Below are 7,337 nucleotides of genomic sequence, written 5' to 3'. Positions count from 1 at the left end.
GTTAAAGTGTGTGTGTGTGTGTGTGTGTGTGTGTTGTCTCGTCCCATTTGTGCTTCTCGTTTTTCACTGAGCCTCAAGTGTCTGTTATTCTTTTTGGTAGCGCACTCAAGCTGGACACACCAGGGTCCATTTAAACACAGAAAGGAAAGCAAGAGAGCTGCGTTTTGTCTGGGTGGTCAAATTACAGCCCCTCTCCCTCTCCTCCACCTCCACGTTTCTTCTACCCTCTGTGTGTGAATGATAAGGGCTGGAATTCTGCCAGAAATATAGCAAAACACAATATTTCAGGTTTGCAAAGTTGGGATGGAAAATCTCATGGAAATAAATATTTGCTAGTATAAACTACTTAATGAATTGGGTTGGGGTCAGGTGACTGCCCCGCCCTGTGAACTGGTTTTGAATAAATATATATGAATAGATAAAAGCATAAATATAAAAGTAGATCTGAATTGTTGGCTAACTGTGCAGACAGGATCGGATCATGAAGTCGGCAGGATTTCTTGGACCGCCTAGCTTGCGAGTCGTCGGACTGGCCTAGCATCACTGCTGCGGTGTCAGCTTGCCAGTCTCACCCAGCATCGCTACCATGCCTAGCATCGCTCCCACATCGACCGCCAGCGTGCCACACCCAGCATCGCTACTGCAGTGTTAGCATTGCTATTGCGTGGACCACCGGCCTCGTCCAACATCACTACCGTCTTATTAGCATTGCTATTGCATTGACCACCGGCCTCGTCCAGCATCACTAGTGCCTTGTAAGCATTGCTATTGCATTGACCACCGGTCTTGTCCAGCATCACTAGCGTCTTATTAGCATTGCTATTGCATTGACCACCGGCCTCGTCCAACATCACTAGCGTCTTATTAGCATTGCTATTGAATTGACCACTGGTCTCACCCAACATCACTAGTGCCTTGTTAGCAACCCTGCCACCGGCCTCATCCATCATTACTAGCGTCTTATTAGCATTGCTATTGCGTTGACCACCAGCCTTGTCCAGCATCACTAGTGCCTTGTTAGCATCGCTACCACGCCTGCCACCGGCCTCGCCCAACATCACTAGCGCCTTGTAAGCATTGCTATTGCATTGACCACCGGCCTGGTCCAGCATCACTAGAGCCTTGTTAGCATTGCTACCGTGCCTGATACTGGCCTTGTCCAACATCACTAGAGCCTAATTAGCATTGCTAGTGCATTGACCACCGGCCTGGTCCAGCATCACTAGCGCCTTGTAAGCATTGCTATTGCGTTGACCACCGGCCTGGTCCAGCATCACTAGAGCCTTGTTAGCATTGCTACCACACCTGCCACCGCCCTCGCCTAACATCACTAGAGCCTTATTAGCATTGCTATTGCATTGACCACCGGCCTCGTCCAGCATCACTAGAGCCTTGTTAGCATCGCTACCACACCTGCCACCGCCCTCGCCTAACATCACTAGAGCCTTATTAGCATTGCTATTGCATTGACCACCGGCCTCGTCCAGCATCACTAAAGCCTTATTAGCATTGCTATTGCGTTGACCACCAGCCTTGTCCAGCATCACTAGTGCCTTGTTAGCATTGCTACCACGCCTGCCACCAGCCTCGCCCAACATCACTAGCGCCTTGTAAGCATTGCTATTGAATTGCCCACCGGCCTCGTCCAGCATCACTAGAGCCTTGTTAGCATTGCTACCGTGCCTGATACTGGCCTTGTCCAACATCACTAGAGCCTAATTAGCATTGCTAGTGCATTGACCACTGGCCTCGCCCAGCATCACTAGCGCCTTGTTAGCATTGCTACCGCGCCAAACACAGGCCTCGCCCAGCATCATTACCACAATGGCCACCATAACTCGTTCAAAAACCTTATGACGTAAAATATTAAGGTGTTAAAAGTCACTTTATGTCATGTAAAGATGTACAAACGGTTAGCACTTAGCTTAAACTAGCACAGAGCGTTAATAAGGCCTCCACTGATGACCTCCTTCACTTACATCAACACCTCTTAGGCCCAGATATTGAGAGTGTTCCCTTAAGCAGCTACTAAATACAAACTTAACACCTGGCTGGATTCAGTTCCAGACATTTAATCTCCTTAATTTGACATGAAATAACGAGGGACCGGACCACGCCTGACTGTCCAGGCCAACTGTCCAATTACTTTTGAGCCTGTGACAGTCCACACTTCAATCACACCTGCATTGTTTGTGATTTCAAATCTATTAAGGTGATGTGCAGAGGTGTCATTGAGATGTCACTGTCCAAATACTTATGGATCCGATTGTGTGTAATGCACTGTGTAGCCTCTGGTCGGTGACAGTAACGGTAATGGATCTATTTCAGGATAATGGGGGCACACAGCTGAATGGGCAGCTGTCATTTTCATCCTCGCTGGAAGTTCACGCACCAGACCTTTCAGCTGATGGCAACTTTTTAATCCATCAGGCTTCAGATGGAGGGAGTGAGGGAAAGTGATGCCGTCAATAATGAACCTGATTCTCTTATTCTCTGCTCAAAGATCCGTTCCTTCAGTCTGAACCTCCTCCAGCAGAGGTAAAAATATCCCACCGCAGAACAGCTTCAGAAGGAGTGGCGGAGCACGCTCAGCTGCGTCAAGTACAACTTTCACATCACTCTGATGGTTTCTGACCACCTACCGGGGTCAGTCTGCCTTAAATTATACTTAAAGGGGCCATAGTCAGGAAAGAAGCTATAATTCCTTGCCTTTAAATCTAAAGGTTTTAGAATACAATAAATTGACAAAAGTATGTGGACGCCTGCTCATTCTGCTCAATGTTTCCATATTTTTAAAATTAATGGTATTAAAAATAGTTTATCCTTTAGCTTTTGTTGGAGTAACTGTCTCTACTGTCCAGGAAAGAAGGCAGCTTTCTACTAGATTCTGGAGGAGCATTGCTGTGAGGATTTGATTAACTGCACTCAGCAACAAGAGCAGTGTTAGTCATCCCCGACTCGTCCCAAAAGTACTGGCTGGAGCACCAACCATCCATCATTCCAGAGAACACAGTTCGTCCACTGCTCCACAGTGCTACATAGTGCTGCTTTCACCAAGCCTAAGTACAAGGTGGAGCAGATGGATGCCAGTGTTCCAGGGTGCTCCCATGTCTGTGTTACCTTCTGGCTCTTTTCTACTGTTATAGTCAGACCTGCTGGAGTCGTCAGGCACCTTTTTACCTTCTCTGAGTTAAAGACCTGACCTGATGGAAGAGTGACTGCCTGGCTCTCCTGCCGCCTGTGTCAGAGCAGCTGCCCACCGTCCTGCCACTGCTTTCTGCTTAGTGACTGATGTTAAAGTTTACATGGACTCTAACTATCTGCCACTATTATAGGTATCACCACCCTCCACCAGCATTCCTCTCCTCACTCTGACCATCTCTACTATGAATATGTTAGTAATATGATATTATGATGATATCAGCACACCTGAGCGGTCTTACCTTTTTTCTTTAGTGGTTTGAAGAAAATTAATTTTTATCAATAATTTATAAATAGTTCTGACCAAAGCTTCAGAACCACCTAGCAACCCCTTAGCAACACCAAAACAACCACCTGTCATACCATAGTAAACATCTTGGAACACCGTAGCAACCACTTTGGATACCATAGCAAGCACTGAAGCAACATCAAAGCAATCACCTAGCAACCCCTTAGCAACACCAAAACAACCACCTGTTATACCATAGTAACCATTAAGGAACACCAGAGCAACCACCTGGCATACCCCAGTAACCATTTAGGAACACCAGAGCAACCACCTGGCATACCACAGTAAACATTTTGGAACACCATAGCAACCACCTTGCATACCATAGTAAACATTTTGGAACACCATAGCAACCACCTTGGATACCATAGCAACCACCGAAGCAACATTAAAGCAATTCCCTAGCAACTCCTTAGCAACACCAAAACAACTACCTGTCATACCATAGTAAACACTTAGGAACACCATAGCAACCACCTGGCATACCATAGTAAACACTTAGGAACACCATAGCAACCACCTGTCATACCATAGTAACCACTTAGGAACACCATAGCAACCACCTGTCATCCCATAGTAACCACTTAGGAACTTAGGAAAGCTGCTTTGTGACACCAGCAGTTATTAAAAAGCGCTTTACTAATAAATTTGAAGTTCAAAAATACCCTCAATCAGCTTCACACACATCAAAAGTGAAGAGCTACCCCCCTGCGCAGCTTCAGAGGATGCAGAGCAACATCAGTGGATTTGGCTCGCGACTCGGGAAATTATTCTGAGCACGCTCCTGGCGAACTTCCTGCCAGCGCTGCGGCCATATGAAAAGTTAATTAGGTGTGAATTTATAATCATAACACACAGCGAACACTATTAGTGTCTGTAGTGTCTGCAGGCCGCCAGTGGCAGATCTGCATCTATTTCTAGCACAGTGGAGGAGAAGAAGCTCAGGGCCGGCAAACAGGGACTAAACAAATGTCAAGTTGATCAAAGGGGGAAAAACTGCAGCGTCTGGATTTTCAGCAAATCTGTAAAAACAAACAAACAAAAAAGCTCTGAAAGCTGATCTAACACGGGTTGGGTTGAGGGACAGATCTGTACATTTAAACCTAATGTGAATCTGCAGCGTCTGCAGTTCTGACAGTCAGAGTTACGTCACGAACGACTTTGTTTAACTCACTGAACAGGCAGAGGAGGCAGAAGTACACATACAGCATGTGGACGAAAGTATTGGGACACCTGCTCATTCATTGTTTCTTCCGGAGGCAAGCACCAAGAACGTTAGTGAGGTCAGGATGTCGAATGATTATTACCACACGACCTCATCATCCCCAACTTTCCAGCTTATCCCCAAAGTACTGGACGGAGCTCAATCCACCAAGTGCTGGGGGGCTTTATACCCCTCTATCCCACGCCTGGCATTAGGCAGCCTATTGAACCTATTGAACCACCAATAGGTTCATGCTTATCTGTTCCAGATAGTCCTATTCTATTGCCAATACTTCTGTATAGAGTCTAGACAAGCTGTGTATGTGTGTGTGTGCATTTGCACATCAGTGTCAGCAACGGGTGCAAATGCATTCATTAAAAGGGGTGTCCACAAATATTTGAACATAGTGTATATTTTCTTACAATATTGTCAACATCAAAGCAATCATTTAGCAACCCCTTAGAAACACCAAAACAACCACCTGGCATAACATAGTAAACATTTTGGAACACCATAGCAACCACTGAAACAACATCAATGAAATCACCTAGCAACCCCTTAGCAACACAAAAATAACCACCTGGCATATCATAGTAGAGATTTTGGAACACCAGAGCAACCAAGTGATATGCCATAGCAGCCACCATGCAACACCATGGCAGCCACTGTGTTGCTAGGTAGTTGCAAATGTGTAGCTAAGTGGTTGCTAGGTGGTCACTGTGTTGTTGCCTAGCAACTGCCTAGCAACACCATAGCAAGCATGGGTGGTGTGGTTGGTGTGGCGCAACAGATAACTCCACTGCCTGCCACTGAGCTGCCACACCATGTGGGAGACTGGGGTTCGATTCCCAGTCTGGGTGATTATGCTGCGTTACACCAATAAGAGTCCTTGGGCCAGACTCCTAACACTACACTGACCCACCTCTGTAATACGAGTAACCTTGTAAGTCGCTCTGGATAAGAGCGTCTGGTAAAATGCCATAAATGTAAATGTAAGCAACACCATAGGAACCAGCTAGCAATGGCATAGAAACCCCTTGGAATACCATAGGAACCGCCTGGTAGTGGGAACTACTTAAGCTGTGCAACCTTCAGGAAACACCTTTATTATTTTTATTTGTATAATATAATTAATTTGTATATATACACAGTATTCATTGTATAAATGTAATCGTTGCCATGGCTGCTGCAGGAAGTGTGTGAGGACTGAAGAAGAGCCTTGGTGCTCACTTTATTTCTTTATGGTGGAGAAAAGGCCCGGAGAGCAGAGAGCTGCTGGATTTATCCTGTATTCTAAAAACGTTCGAGGACCGTCAGTATCCTGAGGTTGCCCGGCCTCCTCAAAGCTACATAGACATCCCCCTGCCCATAGCCACAAGAACACACAGGCTCTGATGCTATGACACTTCTAACCTATGTATCCAGTATCTGTGGAAATGGAAACCACGGTGCCCGTCAGCCCAGTCAGATCCAGTTCTGTGAGCACAGAACCTCCAGTAGAGCTAATCCAGCTCCAACACACGTCCAGCCCCTGTCCACAACAGGCTGCAGCTTGTCATAGACGCATGCTCGTATAGCCCAGCATGGAAAACCCTGTGTGTGGTGTGTAGATGCCAGGGTGTGTGTGTGTTTACGTGTGTGTGGGTGCATGTGTGTGTTTGTGTGTGCGTGCAGCAGAGGAAGGCACAGGCAGTCTGGCCGGGTTTGTGGAGTGTGGCAAATCTGGCCTAATTCTTCTGGGCCAGCAGCTCCAACATGCCAATGCCATCCATGCCTGAGAGGAGAGATATGCGTGAGTCAGAGAGCGAGAGCGAGAGTGTGCGCGAAAGAGAGCTGAGAGCTGAGAGCTGAGCCAGTAGAAGATCAACAGAGCACTTTTGACTGAATGTGAAAAATAAAATTCAGAATATAAAAATTATATAAATAATATTAAGAAATATGAGATGCTGCATTGAGCTGAATGTTCAAAACTCAGGAACTAGACTCATACACCCACAGCACTGTGTAACACTGTGTAACTCCACCCATCATTTACAGAGGCAGATTTACAGAACTCAGATAATTACAGGTTCATTGAACAGAAAATCACACAAAAGCATAAACACCTGAATATGACGTCAAAAAGCACCTCTTACCCAAACAACAGACTGACCCCCAGTGTAAAATCACTGTGTGGTCATCAGTCTAACAAAACTGCGCTCATTACAGTCCACTAAAGAAAATCGCTCACTGAGCAAAGCCTGTTCCCACCAGCTAGAGAATTGTTCAGTTTCTGCCAGCAGATAAATTCATCTTTTTATCTTTTTTTAAAAAAAGAATTATCATGAGTTACTGTCTTCAGATTTTGACATATTTATTTTTATTTATTTTTATTTTTGAGATTATTGCTTACATACAAACATATTTTCAAAAGTACTTACTTTGACTTACATTGTAAAAAATAACTTTTTTGATTTTATTTGATTTTGCTTTAATGTGTCAAAAATAACAATTTACACTTGTCACTTATTATACACTTATTTTGTCAGAAAAAAACATTTTCTTAAGATTCATAACTTAGTTTTGAATTATTTTGTCAGAAATAACTTACAATTGCTTATTTTGTCAAAACATATCCTTCTTTTTATGATTTTTACATATTTA

The sequence above is a fragment of the Salminus brasiliensis genome, chromosome 1, assembly GCF_030463535.1.
Source record: "Salminus brasiliensis chromosome 1, fSalBra1.hap2, whole genome shotgun sequence".
NCBI classification, from domain to species: Eukaryota; Metazoa; Chordata; class Actinopteri; order Characiformes; family Bryconidae; genus Salminus; species Salminus brasiliensis.
The sequence above is the reverse complement of the archived record's forward strand: the minus strand, read 5'-3'. Positions refer to the sequence as shown.